Source organism: Ursus americanus, chromosome 12 (genome assembly GCF_024610735.1).
Source record: "Ursus americanus isolate L20-20 chromosome 12, mUrsAme1.1.p, whole genome shotgun sequence".
NCBI lineage: Eukaryota > Metazoa > Chordata > Mammalia > Carnivora > Ursidae > Ursus > Ursus americanus.
Genome location: NC_142138.1, coordinates 8,914,250 through 8,924,840, shown reverse-complemented (window position 1 = coordinate 8,924,840; position 10,591 = coordinate 8,914,250).

The following is a 10,591-nucleotide window of genomic DNA, read 5'->3' as shown; positions in this document are numbered from 1 at the left end:
GTCCTGGAAGTTCTCACCTGAGGCAAAGGAGAATGCCAAAATGAAAGGGGCATCTCCTTCAGTCTTTGTGACTGAGGACAGTGACTGATTTCTGGGTCAATAAAGATCTTAGGAGATTCAACAGTAGCTGATTCTTCTCTGTTTGAGTTTGTCACTATTGTCCCTTTCTTCCCTGGGTCCCAGCAGCAGGTTTTTGTGTAAGATTCTGAAAACCTGACATTGTTACATAATTCAAACTTCCCCAGTTCCAAGACACTATTTTTAACATTCTGAAAAATGAAAAATTTCTCTTAAAAGTTGTTGAATAAAGAAAAAAGGATTATTAGTGTTTTTGAAAAGTATTCAAAATAGAAAATTAAGGAGAGCTTGGGTGACTCAGTTGGTTAAGCATCTGACTCTTGGTTTCAGTTCACATCATGATCTGAGGGTGTGGGATCAGGCCCCAAGTCAGGGTCTGCACTCAGTGGGGAGTCGGCTTGGGAGTCTCTCTCTCCCTCTACCCCTGCCCCTGTCCCATCCCCACACTCGTGCACTATCTCTCTAAAAATAAATACATGAATCATTTTTTAAAAATAGAAAATCAATGTGGCAGTTTTCTAACACATATGCCTTTCTTGCACTAATGTAGACACCCACCTCTTTGAAGACCAGCTATGGAAGTTTCAATGATGCCAAGAAATATAGGACTAAATAAATCAAAAGGTTATAAAAGCGTATGGAATTTTTATTTTTATTTTTATTTTTTTTATTTTTTTTTAAGATTTTATTTATTTATTTGACAGAGATAGAGACAGCCAGCGAGAGAGGGAACACAAGCAGGGGGAGTGGGAGAGGAAGAAGCAGGCTCATAGAGGAGGAGCCTGATGTGGGGCTCGATCCCAGAACGCCGGGATCACGCCCTGAGCCGAAGGCAGACGCTTAACCGCTGTGCCACCCAGGTGCCCCCGCGTATGGAATTTTTAAATAACTAAATGCTTTTTGGACAAATCAAAGAGTGCTTTGATCTAAATCTTTTGTTTCCTTCCCACCCCTAAGGAAGATTGACAGTTTCTTTGATTAAAATAACAGTCTGAAGTGGTTTTTTAAAAAATTTTTAAAGATTTTATTTCTTTATTTGAGAGAGCGAGAGCACGAGCAAGGGCGCGGGGCAGAGGGAGAGGGAAAAGCAGACTCTCCACTGAGCAGGGAGCCTGATGTGGGACTCAATCCCAGGACCCTGGGATCATGACCTGAGCTGAAGGCAGACATTTAACTGACTGAGCCACTCAGGCACTCTGAAGTGTTTTTTAAAGAATGTTTTTAAGGTTTTGGGTTTTTTAAAAAAGATTTTACTTATTTATTTGAGAAAGAGAGAGAGCAAGAGAGAGCACACAAGCAGTGGGAAGGGAGAAGCAAGCTCTCCACTGAGCAGGGAGCCTGATATAGGGCTCAATCCCAGGACTCTGGAATCATGACCTGAGCTGAAGGCAGATGCTTAACCAACTGAGCTACCCAGGCACCCCAAGATTTTGTTTTCTGTTATTTTCAATATTCGCAAAAGTCTTAAAGTCTACCTTTCTTTCCCAATATGGCAAAATAAAGATTGATTTTTGACTTGTCTTATAAATAGAATTTAATAATGTTTATTCTAATTAAAATCTAAAATGTTATTAAAATAAAAACAATCCCTAAACGCTAACTCAAAAAGTATTTTCCTTTTCTTCCTATTCCCTTTAAGTCTTTATATGCTGTGTTTGTATAAGGATAAACCTGGGGAATACAAATGTTGTGTTTTACTTCTTTCCTTTAATGACAACAGCAACAAAATAGTGCTTTCTTTTTCAAAATTTATTTGCTTGTGCATTATCATTATAAATATTATTTCTATGTCTCCTAGGTATTGCAATCATTCTCATGCTCTTTCATCTGGAAGCATTTTGTTGTGTATTATTTGATGTGTATTAATTAAAATGACTATTATTTTAACATTCATTTGTTCATTATTATTCATATTTATCTGAGTGAAGATAACATCTACATCCCACAGAGTCATGCCAAAATCAACCCAATGAGCATCTAAAAAATAATACACATTTCCAGTTCCAACTGGTAAGCACTTTAAATAATACTACTATTACTTTAATAAATGAATAGTATGATTTCTCTTTAGAAAATAATATCTCAGGAAATAAATGTTTCATCAAAAAAAATTAACAAATTAAATGAAAACTTTTTAGGAAGAAAGAGGTAAAGATACAATTGAATTCTATTTTAATGGCAGATGGGAAGAGGGAATTTGAATTTCTTAAATAATTTCACAGAAATGTTACAAAATATTTTAATTTCATTCAACAAATTACTGCTGCTTCACCTTCTTCAAAAAAAAATAAATAAATAAAGGTAGGCTTGAGCAAAAATTGATGGTACTCAAAATTACCTTTTAAAATGCCAAATCAGAGGGGCGCCTGGGTGGCGCAGTTGTTAAGCATCTGCCTTCGGCTCAGGGCGTGATCCCAGCATTCTGGGATCGAGCCCCACATCAGGCTCCTCTGCTAGGAGCCTGCTTCTTCCTCTCCCACTCCCCCTGCTTGTGTTCCCTCTTTCACTGGCTGTCTCTGTCAAACAAATAAATAAAATCTTAAAAAAAAATAAAAATAAATAAAATGCCAAATCAGAGAGGAGGGGGGCCAAGAAGGCTGAATAAGAGGACCCTAAACTCACCCATCCCCTGGATACAACTAGATACACTCACATCAGTGTAAATAATCCATAAAATGACCTGAAGACTGACAGAACAAACTCTACAACTAAAGGTAGTGAAGAAGCCACATCGAAGAGGGTAGGAAGGGCAAAGACTCAGTGGGGAGTGTAATGGATGGGGAGCAAAATGGACCTATAGGTGGGAGGGAGCTGTAATGAGGAGAAGGAAGAGAAACAAATGATCACACCAAGAAGAGGGGAAGACAAATCCCCAAAACATCTGGCTTTGAAAATTAGAGGGGTGGGAGCACCTGGGTGGCTCAGTCAGTTAAGTGTCTGACTCTTGGTTTCAGCTCAGGTTATGATCTCATGGGTTGTGAGATTGAGCTCTACATTGGGCTCTGCACTCAGCAAAGAATCTGCTTGAGAATCTCTCTCTCTGTCCCTCCTGCTACTCTCCCTCTCTCTTCCTCTCTCAGAAGAATAAATAAATCTTAAAAAGAAAGAAAGAAAGAAAGAAAGAAAGAAAGAAAGAAAGAAAGAAAGAAAGAAAGAAGAGAAAAAGAAAAAGAAAAAGAAAATTAGAGGGGTCAAATTCCATGAGTGCTTACATTAGGGAGGCCTAAAGCTTGGAATTTTAAAAATAAGAGGGCTCAGCTCCAGGAGATCCCAGAGGGTGAAAGGAAGCTAAGTCCCTGCCCTTAAAGAAATAGCATGACAAACTGCCCTCAGAGATACAGCATAGAAGTAGCAGATTGAAAACCACCTGGGGCACATGGGAGGTAGAGTTATTTACACACTTCAGAGCTCAGCCTGAGGGGCAGAGATCCCAGAGGGACTTCCCCAGGAACAGGCACCATTTTCCTCCCCTAACCCCTAGCATAAACACACAGCCACCTGCAGGGACCAGCAAAGTGCCAACATTCACTACCTAATTTTCTTACAACAAACCCCTCCCCTCCCCAACACCTCTCCTCCACCCTATGCTAGAGCGGATCTACCCTTTCCAGTCACATTTGCTTCGATCCAGGTGCTGTAGGTCCCCTCCCTCAGAAGACCAGAGTAAACCTTGCCAAGGCTGCATTTCCAAGGTCAGTCGGCCCTATGGAAGACTGAGGCCCACCTTGTTAAAATTGTGTGCTCCATCCACCCAGCCCTGGTCCCAGGGGCTGCAGCAAGTCTCATTTCAAAAGTAGACCTGAGTGTACCTTGTTAAAATGGCACATCCCACCCTACCTGCAGACCAAACACTGCCCCCACCAGGCAAAAACAGCCTCTACAGATGACAGGACTGAAGAAAAAAGTGGCCAGGATTCAACGGCAGGGCACATGAAACACATAGAGGAGATACTCTGAAGAACCAGGTCCTGGTGAACAGGGAACACTACACTGCAGGGCACTACAGGACCTCTTCATAAGGCCATGACTTTCAACCCCAAGAGATGTACCTGACTTTCCTAAAACACAGAAAAAGACACAGAGTTAGACAAAATGAGGAGACAGAGGAATATGTACCAAATGAAAGAAGAGGACCAAACCACAGCAAGAGACCTAAGTGAAATGGATATAAGTAATATGCCTGATAAATAAAGTAATGCTCATAAAGATACTCACTGGACTTGAGTTCAAGGCTCATGTAGGGCTCCACACAGTGTGGAGCCCACTTTAAAAAATTAAAATAAAAAAAAGATACTCGCTGGACTTGAGAAAAGAGTGGAGGACATCAGTGAGACCCTTAACAAAGAGAAAAACAAAAAAGAAACAGAGATGAAGAACGGAATAAATGAAATTTAAAATATATGGAATAAATAGCAGGCTAGAAGAAGCAGAGGAATGAATTAGTGACCTGGAGTACAGAGTAATGGAAAGTAATCAAGCTGAGCACATGAGAGGAAAAAAAAATATGCAAAATGAGAATAGATCTAGGGAACTCAGTTAATCTACCAATCATAATAACATTAGTATTACAGGAATCCCAGAAGGAAAGAAGAGAGAAAAGGGGGCCAAAAATTTATTTGCAGAAATAATGGTTGAAAATTTCTTTACTCTGGGGAAGGAAACAGATAACCAGATCCAGGAAGCACACAGAGGAGAGGCCCCAAAAAAATCAACCCAAGGTGGGTAATTAAAATGGCAGAAAGTAATTAAAATGGCAGAAAGTAGTGATAAAGAGCAGCGAGAGAAAAGAGGACAGTTACAAATAAGGGAAACCCCACGTGGCTATCAGCAGATTTTTCAGGAGAAACTTTGCAGGCCAGAAGAAAGGGGCATGATATATTAAGTGCTGAAGGGAAAAAAAAAAAATCTGTAGCCAAGAATACTCTATCCAGAAAGGCTGTCATTTAGAATAGAAGGAGAGATAAAGAGTTTCGCAGATGAACAAAAGTTAAAGGAGTTCACGACCACTACACCAGCCCCACAAGAAATGTTCAAGGGAACTCTTTGAGTGGAAAGGAAAGACCATAAGTAAGGGGAAAAAGTAGGAAGCACAAAAGTGGTAAAAATAAATATATTTGTAAAAAATCATTCAAGGGATTCCCACAAAAAAAGGATGTAAAGTATGACCCATATACCTAAAATTTGGCAAGGAGAGGGGTAAAGAATGGGCTCAAACTTAAGTGACCATGACCATCAACTTAATATAGACTATCATATGGAAAAGATGTTATACACAACCTAATGGTAACCACAAATCAAAAACCAGTATTAGATATGCAAAAAATAGAGAGAAAGGAATTCAAATTTATCACTAAAGAAAACCAGCAAACCGTGAAAGAAAGCAAGAGAAGAAAGGATCAGTGAAGAACTAACCCCCCCAAACAAGTAACAAAATGACCATAAAATGCTTATCAATAATTACTTTGAATATAAATTTTTTGGATTAAATGCTCCAATCAAATGACATAGGGTAAAAGAGTGGATTTAAAAAAATAAAACAAGATCCATCTATAGGTTCACTTCACACCTAAGGACACATGCAGGCTGAAAGTGAGGGGATGGAGAAATATTTATCATGCAAATGGATGTCAAAAGAAAGCAAGGGTAGCAGTACTTATATTGGACAAAATAGATTTTAAAACAAAGACTGTAACGAGACAAAGAAGGCCACTATATAACAATAAACAGGGTGATCCAACAAGAAGATATAACAATTGTAAATACACACCCAACATGGGAGCACCCAAACACGTAAAACAGTTAATAACAAGCATAAAGGAACTAATTGATAATAATACAATAATAGTAGGGGACTTCAACACTCCACTTACATCAAAGGACAGATTCATCCAAATAGAAAATCAACAAGGAAAATGTGACTTTGACATATTGGATCAGATGGATCTAACAGTTATGTTCAGAACATTTCATCCTAAAGCAGAAGAAAACACATTCTTTTCAAGTGCATATGGAACGTTCTCCAGAATAGATCACATATTAAGACATAAAACAAATCTCAACAAATTCAAAAAGATCAAAGCCATACCATGCATCTTTTCTGACAACAATGCTGTGAAACTAGAAATCGACCACAAGAAAAAAATCTGGAAAGAGCACAAATACATAAAGGCTAAATAACGTGTTACTAAACAATGAGTGGGTCAACCAAGAAATCAAAAGAAAAATTAAAATTAAAACACAACAGTACAAAATCTCTGGGATGCAGCAACGGCAGCTCTAAGAGGGAAGTTTAGAGCAATACAGGCCTACCTAATTTTTTTAGGAAACTCCATGTTGTTTTCCATAGTAGCTGCACCATTTTTCACTCCAACAGTGCACAAGTGTTCCAATTCCTCCACAACCTCACCGACATGTTATTTTTATATGTAACCAACATGCTATATAACCAACATGTTATTTTCTATGTTTTTTTATAGTAGCCATGCTAATGGGCGTGGAGTAATGTTTCGTTGTAGTTTTATTTGCATTTCTCTAACGATTAGTGATGTTGAGCATCATTTCATGCTTGTTGGCTATTTATATATCATCTTTGGAGAAATGTCTATTCAAGTTCTTTTGTTCATTTTTTAATTGGCTTATTGTTTTGTTGTTGTTGTGTTGTAGAAGTTCTTTCTATAGTCTTGATATTAATCTCTTATCAGATATATGATTTGCAATTATTTGTTCCCATTCTGTGTGTAGCCTTTTCTCTCTGTTGACTGCGCCCTTTAATGCAAAGAATATTTTAAGTTTTATGTAGTCCTAGTTGTTTATTTTCACTTTTGTCACCTGTGTTTTCGGTGTCATGTCCAAAAAAATTATTGCCAAAGCCAATGTCACAAAGGTTTCTCCCAATGTTTTCTTCTAGGAGTTTTATAGTTTTAGGTCTTGTATTTAGGTCTCCATCCATTTTGATTTAATTTTTGTAAATGATGTAAGGGAAGGGTCCAACTTCATTTTTCTTTCTTTTCTTTTCTTTTTTTTTTTTTTTTTTGCGTCTAAGTATCCAGGTTTCCTGGCCACATTTGTCTAAGAGACTGTTCTATCCCCATTCAGTGGTCTTGACACCTTGTTGAAGATCATTTGTATAACCTTTAATCTTAAATGAATACATTATAAAACAGAGATTGAAAATGGTTCTAAAGAACTATTTAAAATTAGAGAAAGAAAAGAGTAACCCTAAAGAAAGTTGGAAGAAAAAAATAACAAAGAACATACATTAATAAAATGGGAAACAAATGTCTGTAAGTAATACCAAACTGAAAGCTGGCTTTATGAAAAAAAAGTAATAAAATAAATGCTAGTGAAATTGCTTGGGCATGGGGGGAAGCAAAGGCACAGATAAATAATAATAATAAAGGAGAAGAAACTATGTATATAGCAAAGATGAACATATTGTTAGTGAGCAACTACAAATAACTTTGTGCCAGTAAATATCAAAGCTTACACAAAAATGGGAAATTTCTTAGAAAAGTAAAAGTCATCAGAATTAACTCAAGAAGAAACAGGAAACCTGGATAGTATTATAACCATTAAAGAAATTGAACCAGTAGTTTTAAAAAGTCTACTCACTCAAAGATGTCAGGTGAATTTTATGAAACCTTCTAGAGAAACAGATTATCCTGATGTTCTTGAGGTTAGAAACAGGATTCCTTAGCCAATTCTATTTATAGTTATTTCTATCCAGAAGCTTAAAGTAATTGAAAAAAATATCAGAAAACTGAAAGTAGGTGTCTTGAAACTCATAACAATAAGTTTAAATGTTTTATTTACATCCAAACCAGAATTTAGTATAATTACTACTTTCCTGATTTTAATGGAAACAAGCTCATCGATATTTTCAAAACCTACTTTTAAAAAAAATTTACCATTAGAAGTTTGTAAAAATATGTACATAGAGGTGCATATTTTTCCTTTCACCTCAGGCTTCACCATTTCAACATGGCACCGTAAAAACCTAACTCAAGAGCTTAAATAATTGGGCTATACCTTTGGCCAAAATGAATACTTTTCACATATTCAGCATGTTTTCCATACCTTTGCTTTTCTTCAAATGATTACATTATTTAGTTTTAGGATATAAAACAGGACATATACAGTTTCTTCTTACTTTGTAACTATCTTGTATGTAGAATATCATATACTCAGTAACTTTTCAGAATATATTATAGATTATTTAGTTTGCTAGCTTGTACTCACATCAACCTATTAACAATTTACTTTAACAATTTGTCTATGGGTGCCTGGCTGGCTCAGTCGATAGAGCATGCGACTTGGTCTTGGGGTTGTTTGATCCTCATGCTGGGTATAGAGATTACTTAAAAAATTTTTTTGTCTCAACCCAAATGTCTGTAAACAGATGAGTTTATAAACAAAAATGTGGTATATGTACATGATGGAATACTATTCAGCAATGAAATGGAATGTAGTCCTGTTGTACACTCTAACACGGATGAACACTGTAAATGTTAATTTAAGTGGAGAAAGCTAATCACAGAAGATCACATACTGTATGATTCCATTAACATAAAATGTCCAGAATAGGCAAACTTAGAGAGACAAAGGGGTACCTGGGTGGCTCAGTCAGCTAAGTGTGTCTGCCTTCAGCTCAGGTCATGATCCTAGGATCCTGGGATTGAGCCCTATGTGGGGCTCCCTGCTCAGTGAGGAGTCTGCTTCTCCTTCTCCCTCTTCCCTTGCTCCTACCACCCCCACTTGTGCTCTCTCACATTCTCTGTCTCAAATAAGTAAATAAAATCATATATATATATAATTATTTGCCTAGATTCAGTGATGGTAGGGGGGAAATGGGAGTGACTACTAATAGGTATGGGATTTCTTTTTAGGGTGATGAAAAAATTTTAAAATAGTTTATGGTTATGGTTGGAGAGTTGAGTTATACGTTTTAAATGGGTGATTTATATGATATATGAATTATATACCCAGAAAGCTATTGTACATAAAACAAAAACAACCCATCCCCCATCAGTCCCTATTTCACTCAAAGTATACACAAACACAGATGCACCAATCCTAGTTGTTCAGGTCATGATTCACCACTTATTGGGAACCTTCCTTGACCTCCAGGCTGAGTTAGGGATTACTCAACAATCCCACATTCCTCCTTTCTGCTATCGCAGCACACTTCACGTACTACATTTGTACTGATGCATGCATGCATCCCTGGGGATGGAGGAGGCAGACATAGTTGAGCTATAAGCATAGCACTGAAGGGCAAGATCAAAGCTAGAGGGTATTTGGGGTAAAAAGGAAAGAGAGTAGTCAATTCTAACTTGGTGGGTTGGGATGGGATTAAAGTGTAATGAGAAAGGCACCCTTGAGATGTTAAGGAATCAGTTGTATCTTGAAGGATGAATCAGACTTGGACAGGCAGACATGAAGCAAGGTTAGGAACATCACACTAGGAATCATGGAAGTGACTCAGGACCAGGAGTCAGAATCCTCATTGTGCCCTGTGTTAACACTTGGAAAGTCCCTGCTCCTTGCTGGGCCTCAGTTTCCTAGAAATTAAAGGGAGGTGTTTGACTAGATGGTATCTGATACTCTTGCTACTATGCTGAGCTCCTACTGTCTTATGTTCCCCTATATTATTTCACTGATACAGCAAATATATGTTGACCACCCATTATACGGCACCGAGAATACAATGAGGGTACAACATAAGGCATTTTAATGCAGCTGGGGTGAGTGTCATCATGCTATGAAAGTAACAAGGAGATGCACTCAACTGAGAAGGAAGAACACTCTTTCTGAGACTGTGGCATTTGAACTGAGATCTGCAGGATGAGGAGAGTGGGTGTGTCCCATCCCAGATAGAGGGTGATAGCACACAAAAAAAGCCAGGGTCAAAAGGGATGAGGCTCAGTTGAGGGGCTGAAAGGAGCCAAGAGACACAGCAGTAGAAGTAGGAATGGGGCTGGAATGTGAGTGGTAATCAGATCACCAAGAGCCTTGCAAGTCACAGAAAGAACTTTGATCTTTCTCTTAAGAGTAATGAGATATGGAAGCAACCTAAGTGTCCATTGATTGATGAATGGATAAAGTAGATGTGGTATATCATACAATGCAGTATTACTCAGCCATAAAAAAGAATGAAATCTTGGGGTTGCCTGGCTGGCTCAGTCACCAGAGCATCTGACTCTTCAAGGATCATGGTTCAAATCCCACATCAGGTGTAGAGATTGCTTTAAAAAAAAAAATGAATGAAATTTTGCCATTTGCAACAACATGAATGTACCTAGCTGGTATATTGCTAAGTGAGGTAAATCAGAGAAAGACAAATACTGTATGACTTCACTTATATGTGAACAAACTTCCAGTTATAAAATAAATAACAGAGATCAAAAGTACAGCATAGGGAATATAGTTAATAATATGGTAATAACTTTGTATGGTGACAGATGGTAACTATACTCACCATGGTGAGCATTTTATAATGTTTATAATTATTGGA